The 14,302-nt window shown below is 45.5% G+C and overlaps 1 long non-coding RNA gene across 1 annotated transcript in view; it reads left to right on the forward strand.

The window, feature by feature from the left end:
- Nucleotides 1-5,179, forward strand: part of LOC119337096 — an 11,517-nt gene extending 6,338 nt beyond the window's left edge. Inside the window, exons 3-4 of the long non-coding RNA XR_005163052.1 lie at nucleotides 4,481-4,824; nucleotides 4,933-5,179. This is a non-coding gene — a long non-coding RNA (uncharacterized LOC119337096). The remainder of the gene's footprint in view (nucleotides 1-4,480; nucleotides 4,825-4,932) is intronic.
- The last annotated feature ends 9,123 nt before the right edge of the window (nucleotides 5,180-14,302 follow it).

Genomic DNA, 14,302 nt, shown 5'->3' on the forward strand with positions numbered 1-14,302 from the left:
GGGGGTGATCAAGTATCTCCTGGTAACATTCGTGTGAATAGCATGGTAACTCACACATTGGAGACCCGATAATTTATGCACCCCGGTCCTAGTACTTTTCGCGAGGGGCGGGTGATGAAATATACCCCTGATAACTATTATATCAATAGCACGGTAACTCACACCTCGTAGACCTGATAACTAATGCACCCCAGTCTTTGGTAAATTTGGTGACTGGGTGGGCGGAGGGTGGTTGATGAAATATGCCCTTGGTAACTTTTTGTGTGAATAACATGATAACTCACACATCGTAGAGCTGGTAACTTATGTGCCTCAGTCCTGATTACTTTGGCGACGGTGGTGAGGAGTGGGGGAGGGTTGTTGATGAAATATAAATCCGTTAATTTTTTTGTCAATATCATGGTAACTCACACATCATAGACCTGATAATTTAGGTATAAACAACGCGGTAACTTTAGACCCGAATAAAAAGTTACCGGAACATACCCCAATTACTTATGTGCAAATAGCACGGTAATGCATGCATCCGGAGCTGATAACTTAGATATAAATACCACTGTAAATTTGACCCAGGGGAAAGAAGTCCTTTAAAACACATCTCCGGCCACTTTTGTGTAAATAACATGTTAATATACATATAACATAACTGATAACTTTACAGTAAATTTTCACCAAAAAAGTGATCAAAACATGTCAACATGAGATCTAGTTTTGAAGTTCTCATCGTGATGGATTTTTAATGTGAAAACGATTTTTCAATAAAAAAGACAGTTTGAGCAATAAAATATTTTACATCTTTGAAATAGCGAGAATTTACAATGACATCAGGTTTTCTGTGCTCCACTATTTTTGCATGTGGAGAGAATGTTGGAGGAGCCATTTTTATGCCCCGGTAATTTTCATGTAAACCTAATGGTAACTGGAGTACCACATAGGTGATAACTCATTTAGCCTAAGTCTGATAACTTTTCATCCGAAAAAAGTCATCGAAACATACCAACATGGGATCTAGTTTTGGAGGTCTCGTCGCGACGAATCTTTTATGTGAAAATGGTTTTTCAATCGGACCAATGATTTGAGCTACAACATTTTAAAGTTTCAAAATATGGAAAATCTTTGCTAACATCATCTGTTTTATCTTTTAGTATGCATGCATGCATAAAATTATTAATCATTGCTAGCTGCATGTGATTTCCTCAGGATTAGCTAGCTACTAAACTCGCATGCATGTGTGATTGTTCGGGCACTTGTTGCTTCGATCAGGAGGAGAACGAGAGAAGCGGGAGCCATCGAAGGGATCGTGCGGATCTGTTGCTTAACGTCCAGACGACTGAACGTTAGCACAGTCCTATATCCTTATCTATGTGAATGGATGCTAGTTGAACTGATCCTTTTATGCAGTGTGAAAAGCTGCGGAATGAACCGATCCTTCATCTCCTTGTTGGGTCAACCAGAAAGCGCCACTCTGTGAATGAACTGGCCTAATCTTAATCTGCCATCTGCAGACCTGACACACCTTGATCACCCTTTTGACTTGGATGAGCTGGGTAAAGCTATTAAAGAAATGGCAGCAGAGAAGGCACCGGGCCCGGACGGTTTCATTGGGATTTTCTTCAAAAGATGTTGGCACACGATTAAGGTGGATTTGCTGAATGCCCTTCACCAGCTCTCTGCCCTTGATGCTAGAAACTGGAACCTGTTGAACTCTGCATTCATTGTCCTAATCCCGAAGAAAGAAAATGCTCTACGCGCTGCTGATTATCGCCCAATAAGTCTTTTCCACAGTGTTGCTAAGATCTTGGGAAAACTCCTTGCCAATAGACTGGCGCCAACTATGCAACATCTAATATCTATGAGCCAAAGTGCCTTCCTCAAAGGAAGATCGATCCAAGACAATTTTTTGTATGTTCAAAATCTCGTCCAGAGCTTACATAGAGCCAAGAAAGGGGCAATCTTCCTGAAGCTGGATATTGCGAAGGCATTTGATTCCGTCAGATGGGACTACCTGCTTGAGGTGCTCTGCCACATGGGTTTCGGACAAAGATGCCGTGATTTGATTGCAACCGTGCTCTGCTCAACCTCCTCCAGAGTTATCCTCAATGGTGATCTGGGGCTGCCTTTCTACCATCGGTGTGGCTTGCGACAAGGCGACCCACTCTCGCCTTTTTTGTTCCTGCTTGCTATAGAGCCACTACAGCGTATCTTCGCGTCTGCAACCGAAGCCGGGATCCTAAAGCCTATTGCGCACAATTTGGCCTCCATCAGAGTCAGCCTTTATGCGGACGATGCTGCCCTATTTCTGAACCCGTGCAAGTCTGAGATGATGGCCTCACAAGCAATCCTGGAAGCCTTTGGGAGAATCTCTGGACTCTACACCAACTTCAACAAGTCCTCGGCTTTCCCTATCTGTTGTGATGAGCTGGCAACTAATGAAGTGCTCTCCGAATTCGCGGGAACAACTGACTCTTTCCCTTGCAAATATCTCAGCCTACCACTTAGCCTCCACAACCTTAGGCGCGCCGACCTCCAAATTCTGATTGACAAGATAGCTGCGAAGCTCGCAGGATGGAAAGGCAAGCTCCTGAACAAAGCGGGAAGGCTAACGTTGATCAACTCAGTCCTTACCTCTATCACCACCTACCTGTTGACCCTGTTCGCTCCTAGCAAGTGGCTGATCAAGAGGATCGACAAGCTTAGGAGAAGTTTTCTTTGGAAGGGCATCGAGGAGGAGGCCAAAGGTGGGAGTTGTGCAGTCAACTGGCAGCTGGTTTGCTCACCAAAAAAGTACGGTGGACTGGGCATCAAAAACCTCTCCTCTTTTAGCAGAGCTCTACGGCTACGGTGGGCCTGGTTCGCGTGGCAATGCCAACCTAGGCCCTGGTTTGGAATGAAACTCCCCTGCTCTGAATCGGATATGCAGCTCTTTCATGCCTCCACCAACATTCACCTTGGAAATGGGCAAACTGTGAGTTTCTGGAAATCAAAGTGGCCGGATGGGGCCGCACCACGTGACCTTGCACCCTCCCTCTTCAAGCTGGCACGCAGGAAAAACTACACTGTGGCTCAAGCCATGCATGACAGGAAGTGGATGAAGGGGCTTGAAAGAATCAGCTCCCATGATGATCTGCACTCCTTTCTGCTTCTGTGGGAGAAGATTCAGAGTGTCAACTTATCTGAAACAAGAGACACCATTGATTGGATCTGGACGAAGGACAAGAAATACACCGCCAAGTCTGCATATTCCTGTCAGTTCATTGGTTCGATTGCCAAGCCTGATGCTGACCTGATCTGGAGGCTCAAGATTGAAAGAAAGGTGAGGTTTTTCATCTGGACTTTGGCTCAAAACAGACTCCCAACCACTGACAGGCTGCGAGCCCATGGGAGCGATCATAACGCGACGTGTTCTCTCTGCCTCCAACTCCCTGAAATTGCACTCCACCTCTTCAACACATGCCTTTTTTCCAAGGATGTTTGGAACAAGCTATGCTTGGCACGACCCTTGTGCTACCCTTCCCTGCCTGCTAGCATTCAGTCCATCTCTCATTGGTGGAGTGTTTGCTCCCAGCACAACAAAGAGCAGGCCGTTGCTGCTGCTTATTTTGTTTGGCACATGTGGAATAAGAGGAATAGGAGGGTCTTCAACGCCAAGTCTACCTCAGCGGACGGCGTGGTTTCTCTGATAAATGCTGACTTAGATTTCCTGAGAGTAGCGTTGTGATTCCCTTTTTTTGTACAGGCAGCATTCTCTGGACGACTGCTCACTCTTATGTACATTCCTAATCTTAAATGAAAAGCCAGAGCACCTGCCGTTCAAGTCAAAAAAAAAAAAAGCTGCGGAATGAAGCTGCTGCTCTGCCTGGCCTAAGAGCTGAGCAGGAAGCACTGAAAGAGAGACACTTTCAAGCTCTAGAACTTATGGGAGAACGTGATGGAGAGGTATGGCTGCCATGCAAGATATCCTGACTTACTGCCCATCGTTACTCTTTGTGTTAATGAGCTTATCACTAGATACGGAAATCAGTCATGTCGAAAATCTTTCATCATATTTAGTTTCTGGACATAGAAGTTGACCAGGTCGTCTTAGGAATTGACCTATGAAGAAGTTTGACAATGAAGTAGTGTTTGAGTCAGTTAAATAAGTAGTACACAACGTATTATCAGTGCTACTTTCCTCTTAGAAACTGACTTATGTCGATGTTGAGTTGTTGACAATGAACTAGTGTTTGACTCTTAGCATAAGTTGCCCAATTGTGTTAAGTTGATCAAACTGGGTTTTGCTAGTGTATTGTTTTGTAGAATCTTACTCCCTCTGTCCCATAATATAAGAACATTTTTGTCACTAGTTTAGTGTAAAAAAACGTTCATATATTATGGGACGGAGGGAGTACTTGCTATTTCATGCACACTTACTATATAAAAACACCGTGCTGCTTTTGCAGTTGAAAGAGTTACGAAATGATATTGTTGACCTGAATGTCAGATCCGAGGAGATCAAGAGAGAGGAATTGAGATGCACTTGGGGAAGAAGTCGAGCTAAGAGGGCCAGCCGGCCTTGTATACTATAAAGTGTATTAACTATATGCTCTAGCCATTGGCTGAATTCAGAATAAGGGGATGGCTGTTATATAGCCCGACACAGCAAGAAGTAAAACAGTAATTAAGTAACCGTGTCATATCCGGCGAGCAGTGCGAGCCGTCGATCCTCTTTTCACTTCCATCGTAAGCCGTCGGATAATTGAACGAAACAGTACGCTTGACGAACAGGGCTGATGCCTGACACTGAAGGATATGTACAGAGAACAAGTGGATCTTCTTGTTAGCCAGGTTTGAATCATATCAGTCAGTTTAAACTCTCCTTTCCATCCTACGGACCTAATGAACCGTGTAGCCCTAAAACATCATATTTTTTTTCCTCTTCTGTTCTTTTACCAGCTCCAGACATTGGGCGCTCGTGTACAGTGTGCTATTGACCAAAGACAAGAGTCTTGAAGGCTGAACATGTTCCGTCAAAACCGCAGCGAGTGTGGGAAGTTCATAGTCATGCGAGATATATTGATTTTGTGTACACCGTGACGGATCTTTATTGTCGACTTCACTAGGATATAGTGTGTTGTACACTTAGACTGAATAGCTTCACAGTTTTACATATTGCTTGCAAATGTTTCAGTTTTTGAACTTACAAGTGTATGTATGTTCACATGCACAGCACAAAATTCACGATACAACAGATTTTTTTTGCACCCAAGCCTTCCGGGGCCCTTGCAGATAGACGGAGAGCATCGCCAGCGTCACAGCAGGACGTCCACTGCAATGTTGTGGGTAACCACCAGGCGGGCGGTGATCGTGGAGTTTCTGCTCTTCCAAATACGCAGAGGGTGGCAATCGCCAACGTAGGCTGAAGGCGAGCAGAGATCTTCCACCGAGGATTATATCATGGAAGGGCTTTGCTACACATACGTAAAACACCTACGTAAACCTACGTGATGGCTGACTTGGCGTGGTTTAATTGGAAGAGAAAACGACCCGGGCCCCACCCACGAGAATCAGGGGGCGGAAGAGAATTAGATTATACTAGAAAGTTATGTAAGAGTACGTAACATCGTCAACACACGGTAGGAGGGGACCTCAACCGACTATGCCTTTCGTTCGCTCAGTTTTGTTTTCCTTTTTTTGAGCTGCTTGTTTGTTGAATCAGTTGATCGGTCAACATTCGCTAAAAAAAGTTGATCGGCCAAACGTTGATGAGTAGACCTGGTTGATCGTGATTAGTTACTAGTTCATGAAAATGAAAATGATTTCGAAATTTGAAAAAATTTCAAGACTTTGAAAAAAGATTGTAATTTGGTAAAAGTTCACAAAAATAAAAAAAAGTTCATTGATTTTGAAAAAAGGAAACAATTTTGAAAACAAAGTTCATCAATTTTGAAAGAAAAAATATTCACAAAATTTAAATAAATTCATCGAATTCGAAAATAATTACCTCAACTTTGAAAAAGATCATCGAATTTGGAAAAGGTTCATTTAAATTTGATTGAAAAAATTAACCCAAATTAAAAAATGTACATCATTCAAAAAAAATTGAGGAAAATGTTCACCGATTTTGAAGATATTTTGCCCAATTAAAAAAATGTACATCATTTAACGAGGGTGGTTCAAATCCCGCAGGGCACGCAATTTTTGATCTTCTAAAACAGAAAATATAAGAATGAATGGCCGGCCCAGTGCAAGAGGGGGGTGTGCACCCGTTTGTAAAATACACCGTAATGGGTGCCTGAAGCGCCAAATGGCAATGCCCGGTACAAACAGAATGTTCTCTAGCTCCTCCTACTTCATCCATCTGGGTTTGTAAGGCCCAATTGTATTTTGGGCCAAAATTTGATCATGAGTTTAACTAATAAAAATTTATGTGTATGTGTATGTAAACAAAATTATATCATGGAAAAGTTGTATCAGGTACAAATTTTGTTACAAAATCATATTTGATTAGTTAAATTTATGTTGGAAATTTAACCCAACCAAAGTAGGAGAAGGACTAAATGAAACCTTGCGGAGACAATCCACATGGCACGGCAAGCAAAACCAGCAAGCAAAAAGAACTAGCCGTACATGCTGCCCGCAAAATGCTGGACATACGGATTGCAGTTACGGATTTTCATCCTCCCTCTCTACAATGGATTGAGATCAGATCAGGTGACTTGCCACGCAGCACCGCCCAGCTGAAACCCACGAGCCCGGGAACTGAGAAAACACCACGATCTCGGACTCGGCTGTGCCTTCACGTTTCCTCTCAAGAAGTTGACAGACGAGGTCCGGTTCCGGCTTCTATTATCAGTACTGCACCTGATTGACGACTGATTCTACGTATATGATGTTGGAATTTTGTCTATTTTGGGCCTAGCCCAATAGCAGTTTCAAAAATTCCTAATAAATTTTAGAGACCCACGTAGCCCATTCGTGCAAGTCAAGAGGTAGAACAAAAGTTTAGTCCCACATTGCTAGTTTAGAGGGAATTGGACCCCTTTATAAGGGAGGTTCTTTCCTCACATGTATGAGCATGAGAACAAGAGAGACATCCACGCGTGCTAAAGGGTGATAAGGTTTTTGGGGAGCGCTCCGCGCGACTACTGACTTCTTCATCACGGACTCCACATATATGAAGATGTTGTTTACCTTCTCTTTGTCAAATCGCATGGCTTGTTTTGTCACTATTATATTAGTCATGCTTTATCTAATATTTCTGCTAATAAAATCATTTGATAAATTGCTCATATTTCCAACAATCCAAAAACCTTATTATAGGTAATTTACCCCAAGTGATTTTGCTGCTTCCATGAGACCTTCTATGTTTGAGGGTATCCACTATAAGAGGTGGCGCGTGAGAGCAGTCTTATGGTTTCAAACCATGAGTTGCTATGACGCCACTCTCGGCAAACCTGAAGGAGAGCTTGATGCTCAACAGGCACAAGCCTTTCAGAAAATGGATACTTTGTTTAAGGCTGCTCTCTTGAGTGTTCTTGGTGAGAACATAGTTGATGCTTATGCGTCAATTGATAATGGAAAAGATATGTGGGATGCACTCGAGGCCAAGTTTGGGGTCTCGGATGCTGGCACTGAGCTGTACATCATGGAGCAATTCTATGATTACAGGATGACTGAAGAGCGCTCCGTGGTTGAGCAAGCTCATGAGATACAGTCATTTGCTAGAGAACTTGAGCACTTCGGTTGTATGCTACCGGACAAGTTTATTGCCGGAGGTATCATCACTAAGCTTCCTCCTTCATGGAGGAACTTTGCTACCTTGCTGAAGCATAAGAGGCAGGAGTTTTCCGTCCCGGATCTCATTGGCACTCTTGATGTGGAAGAAAAGGCGAGAGCAAAGGACACACATGCTCGAGGTATTAAGGGAGAATCTAGTGCCAATGTGGTACAGAAGCAGAACTTCCAGCCCCACAAGTTCAAGAACAAGGGCAAGTTTAATGGTAAAGCAAAGTTTGATGGGAAGAATAAGGCTATCCAGCACAAGAACTTCAAGAAGAAGAATGACAAGAAGAAAGATGTCTGTCATGTGTGTGGGGATCCTGATCATTGGGCTCCTAGTTGCCCTAATCTCTATGACAAGCGTCATCTTGGGAAAGGCGGCAAGACCACTAATGTTGTCATTAGAGACATTGATATGAAGGATGATGGGTATGGTATATTTCCCACTATTCTTTCAGTATGTCATTCTCCTGATTGGTTGATTAACACGGGTGCTAATATGCATGTATGCGGTGATATTTCCATGTTTTCGTCTTATTAGACCGCAGGAACTTCAACCGTGCTGATGGGCAACGGTTCAAGTGCTTCTGTTCGTGGTGTTGGCACGATCGATCTGAAGTTTACTTCGGGGAAGATCGTGCGGCTGAAGAACGTGCATTATGTCCCCTCCGTCAATAAAAATCTTGTTAGCAGATCTCTTCTGTGTAGAGATGGCTACAAGCTTGTCTTTGAGTCCAATAAATTTGTAATATCCAAGTATGGAACCTTTGTTGGTAAAGGCTATGAGTCAGGAGACCTGTTTTGTTTATCCTTATCAGACGTTTGCAATAAAGTTGTTAATCATATTTGCAACAATAGTGAATCAAATGTGTGGCATTCACGTCTTTGTCATGTTAACTTTGGTTGCATGTCGCGATTAGCGAAGTTGAACTTAATCCCTAATTTCACCACTGTCAAGGGATCCAAGTGTCAAGTGTGTGTGCAAGCTAAACAACCTCGTAAGTCACACACGACTGCGAAAACGAGAAATCTTGCATCACTAGAGCTCATACATTCAGATCTATGTGAAATGAATGGTGTTTTGACAAAAGGTGGAAAGACATATTTCATGACGTTAATTCACGACTCCACTAGATACTGCCGTGTGTATCTTCTGAAATCTAAGGATGATGCTTTGAACTTTTTCAAGATCTATAAAGCTGAAGTGGAAAATCAACTTGATTGAAAAATCAAGAGGCTTAGGTCCGATCATGCTGGAGAGTATTTTTCCAATGAATTTGATGCTTTTTGTGCGAAACATGGTATAATCCATGAGAGGATGCCTCCCTACTCACCTCAGTCAAATGGGGTGGTCGAAAGAAAGAACCGTACTCTAACAGATTTGGTTAATGCCATGTTAGACACATCGGGTCTTTCCAAGGCATGGTGGGGGGAGGCGATATTGACGACATGTCATGTCCTAAACTGAGTTCCCACAAAGAACAAAGAGATAAATCCATTCGAGGAATGGGAGAAGAAAAGGTTAAAACTCTCTTATCTATGAACATGGGGTTGTTTGGCGAAAGTCGTTCCAATTCCATAGAAGCAAAAGCTTGGACCAAAGACTGTGGATTGTGTTCTCCTGGGATATGCTTTTCATAGCATTGGATATAGATTCTTGGTTGTAAAATCTGAGGTACCTGACATGCATGTCGGTACGATCATGGAGTCGAATGATGCGACTTTCTTTGAAGATATCTTTCCCATGAAGGATATGGCTACCTCATCTAATCAGGAGATGCCTAGTTCATCGAATCAGGAACTAGTTACAATTACCAAACCTGCCATTTCGATAGAACACTTTGAAAGTCCTGTGGAGGAAAACAATGAAGTTCCTATTAGGAGCAAGAGACAGAGGACTGCAAAGTCCTTTGGTGATGATTTTCTTGTGTATCTCATAGATGACACTCCCAGTTCTATTTCAAAGGCTTATGCATCTGAAGATGCTGACTACTGGAAGGAAGCGGTTCATAGCGAGATGGATTCCATCTTAGCAAATGAAACTTGGGCGATAACTGGTCGTCCTTATGGGTGCAAACCTATAGGATGCAAATGGGTATTCAAGAAGAAGCTTAGGCCTGATGGTACTATTGAAAAGTACAAGGCTCGGCTCGTGGCTAAGGGTTATACCCAAAAGGAAGGTGAAGACTTCTTTGATACTTACTCACCTGTGGCTCGACTGACCACTATTCGAGTTCTACTTCACTAGCTGTCTCACCTGGTCTTCTCGTTCATCAAATGGATGTTAAGACTGCTTTCCTAAATGGAGAGTTGGACGAGGAAATTTATATGGAACAACCAGATGGGTTTGTACTAGATGGTTAGGAAGGAAAAGTGTGCAAGTTGCTGAAGTCTTTGTATGGACTCAAGCAAGCACCCAAACAGTGGCATGAGAAGTTTGAAAGAACTTTAACAGCTATAGGCTTTCTTGTAAATGAAGTTGACAAATGTGTGTACTATCGCCATGGTGGGCGCGAGGGAGTTATCCTTTGCTTGTATGTTGATGACATACTGATTTTCGGAACAAATCTGAATGTTATTAAGGAGGTCAAAAATTTCCTATCTCGTTGTTTTGAGATGAAGGATTTAGGAGTGGCTGATGTCATTCTGAACATCAAGTTGTTGAGATACGATGATGGTGGGATTACATTGCTTCAATCTCACTATGTGGAAAAGATCTTGAGTCGCTTTGGCTACAGTGAGTGCAAGCCCTCTCCAACATCATATGATGCTAGTGTGTTGCTTCGAAAGAATCAAAGAATTGCTAGAGACCAATTGAAGTATTCTCAGATTATTGGCTCACTTATGCACTTAGCTAGTGCTACAAGACCTGACATCTCTTTTGCTGTTAGCAAACTGAGTCGGTGTGACGCCCTCTATTCAATCGTACACTAATCATACACGCAAATGTGTACAATCAAGATCAAGGACTCACGGGAAGATATCACAACACAACTCTAGACACAAATTAACATAATACAAGCTATATATTACAAGCCAGGGGCCTCGAGGGCTCGAATACAGAAGCTCGAATACACAAGAGTCAGCGGAAGCAACAATATCTGAGTACAGACATAAGTTAGACAAGATTGCCTTAAGAAGGCTAGCACAAAATCAACAACAATCAAAAAGGCAAGGCCTCCTGCCTGGGAGCCTCCTAACTACTCCAAGTCGTCGTCAGCGGGCTGCACGTAGTCGTAGGCACCTCCCGAGTAGTAGTAGTCATCATCGACAATGGCGTCGGGCTCCTGGACTCCAATGTCTGGTCGCAACAATTGGGTATAGGAAAGGGGGAAAGGGGGAGCAAAGCAACCGTGAGTACTCATCCAAAGTACTCGCAAGTCTTACATAAGATCTTAACTAAGTATGCATCTATATCAAAGGAAATGGGATGTATCTGTGGACTAAACTGCAGAATGCCAGAAAGAAGGGCAAAACCTAGCCTATCGAAGACTAGCATCTTCAAGCATCTTGCAGCATATAGAAGAATACAGATCAACATAATGTAAAGTAGTGGTGTTATCAACCTCGGCCAGAGATCCTTTCTCGACTCCCTGCGAGAAAGCAATCCCAGAGCCATACTATCCTTTCATCATAACCATGTCTCATATCCATTACTCATCTCAAGTATCCAGTTCTAGTTGTATCGATCGGGATACAACTCCAAGTGTCCGTTACCATAGGACAGGCTATCGATAGATGTTTTCTTCCCTGCAGGGGTGCACCAACTTACCCACCACACTCGATTAACTCCGGCCGGACACACTTTCCTGGGTCATGTCCGGCCTCATCCAAACAATACGCCTCAACCTGACCTAGACTTAATAGAGAGGTCAGCACGCCGTACTAAACCTATGCCCCCAGGGGTCATGGGCCATCTCCCCGGGAACTCCTGCACATTGCGTGGGCGGCCGGTGAGCAGACCTAGCTACCTCCTTCAACCAGGCAGGAGCTTACGCAGTCCAACCCGACGCGCGCCGCTCAGTCGCTGACATCTATTAAGCTTCGGCTGATGTATACGACGCATAACGCCCATACAATGCCCACGTGATGGTTAGTGCTATCATGCCAGAGGCCCCTCAGATCAAATATCCAAATTGTAGTGGATCAGGAGCACGCGGTAACGAGCAGAGACTCACGATCGATGTGACCCCGTCGCCCCGTCTCGAGTACTTGCGGCAAGGGCTAAGAATGCCCGACCATGCCTAGTAAGTATCTCGCGGGCACCTTCCAGGTCAACCCGACTCCACATCACTCGCAATTAAGCTCGCGCGGGTACCCCTCAGGGCCGACCCGTCTTTAGTAACATGGCTCAGTGCAAAGTCATAGTAACCATAGTAACTGTGTGTCTAACACCAAGGGGAAAACCCGAGGAATCACCCCCGGTGAATCCCACTCGATGTTATCATCAAGGTGAACATAAGAGGATCCACCCTCGAGGTTCACATTTGATGAGTTGCACGACAGAGCCGTAACGGAAGTGGTTAAGGAGGAAATCACCCTCGATGACCCCGACCGTATAGCTACACTATAGAGATCTCATCAGGAGTGATGTAAGAGGTTCCACCCTCGGCACTCGATAGTAACTCTGCAGAGTCATACAACTAGGGGGGTGATGTGCGGTGTCGGGGCCTGGACATCGATCACGTGATCGAGTCATCAAACATAAAGCGAGGCAACTGGGACAAGGTGGGGTCACTGATGGATCTCTAACCAACCTATACTAAGCAGTTTAGGATAAGCAGGTAAGGTATGAAAGCAGGTAACAACAACAGGCTATGCATCAGAGTAGGATCATACAGAAAGCAGTAGCAGTTCTAATGCAAGCATGAGAGGGAAGAAATGGGCGATATCGAAATGCTCAAGGGGGGTTTGCTTGCCTGGTTGCTCAGGCAAGGAGGGGTCGTCGGGGATGTAGTCGTACTCAGTCGCATCAACATCGGTCTCGGGGTCTACTAGAGAAGAAGAGGGGGGATAAACAGTAAATACGGGGAAAACAAGCATCACAAAAATATAACAAGGCAAAATGCGGTGCAAGGGGTGACCTAACGCAGTACTAGACGATACCGGCGAAGGGGGAAAACATCCGGGAAAGTTTTCCCGCAGTTAGGCATTTTTGGACAGATGAAACAAAGGGGGACGATTGCAGGGTTGCTATGCTAGGGACATGTGGCGGACGAACGGGTTTCGTGTCCGGGTTCGTCTCGTTGTTCTGAACAACTTTCATGTAGAAAACATTTTCATCCGAGCTACGGTTTATTTTATATTTATTTTAAAAGATTTAATTCACTTTTAGGATTTATTTAATTATTTAAATTCAACATTATCCATAATAGTGCTTGCTGATGTCAACATGATGTCAGCAGTCAACGTTGACCGTTGACCTGGTCAACCTGACGTGTGGGCCCTGTGGGACCCACCTGTCATTCCCTGCTTAGGTTAATTAGGGTTAGGTTAATTAAGTACTGTTTAATTAAACTAACAGGTTAATTAGATTATTTAAATAGGATTAATTAACTTAATTAATTCATTAATTAATTTAATTATTATTTATTTATTTATTTTAATTATATATATTTATTTGTTTAAACTAACTTCGTTCTGGGCTAGGCCCACTTGTCATTTTCTCACAGGGGCCTAACGGTTCGGGCGTGCTAGCATGCGAGACCGTGGGCGCCCGATGGGCGTGGCGCCACCCAAACGGGCGTGCCGGCGAGCAGGGCGTCGGCGGCCGTGGCTGGCGCGGGCACCGCGATACGGGCCACGACGAGCAGCGAGCGTGGGGAGCGGAGCGCGGCGAGGGAGGCCGGAGCGGGGCGGCGGGCGAGCAGGAGCAGGGCGTCGGTCGCGGGGTGGAGCACGAGGCAGGAGGTACCCCGCGGGAGCGCGCGCGCAGGCGGGCGCATCATAGGGCGGTCTAGTGTGTGCGGGAGCACGGCGGTGGGCGCGCGCGGACGCAGGTGGCCGCGGGCGCCAGCGGCAGATGCGGCATGGGCGTGCGGGGCAGCGCGGTGGAGCACACGAGCGGCAGAGGAGCAGCATCAGGGGCGCCGGGGCGCGATGGCGGGAGCGGGCGAGCGCGACGTGCGTGCAGCGGGAGCGGGAGGCAGGGGAGGCCAGGGGCGAGGCACAACCGGCGCGGTGGCTCAGCGCGAAGCTGTAGGGAGGGGGCAGTGGGCTCGAGGCGGCTTGGGGTGGTCCGGCGAGGAAGAGGACGAGGCGGACGGCGGCGACGGGGACGAGGTTGTCCGGCGTCGGCGAGGTCGCGGATGAGGCGGCGTCAGCGCGGTCGGCGACATCGGAGCCGCATCCCCCTGATCCAGACGGGATCGCGCAGTGGAGGGGGGTCCGACGATGCGGCGACATGTGATGGAGGCGGCGGGGCGGCGCCGGGAATGGGCGCCGGTGGCGGGCTCGCGGGGCTGTTGCCCCCACTCGATCCAGATGCGGGAGGGAGAGGAAGGAGAGATCGGGAGAGGACCAAGTGGTGGATGGGGATCGTGGG

Source organism: Triticum dicoccoides, chromosome 1A (genome assembly GCF_002162155.2).
Source record: "Triticum dicoccoides isolate Atlit2015 ecotype Zavitan chromosome 1A, WEW_v2.0, whole genome shotgun sequence".
Lineage (NCBI taxonomy): Eukaryota > Viridiplantae > Streptophyta > Magnoliopsida > Poales > Poaceae > Triticum > Triticum dicoccoides.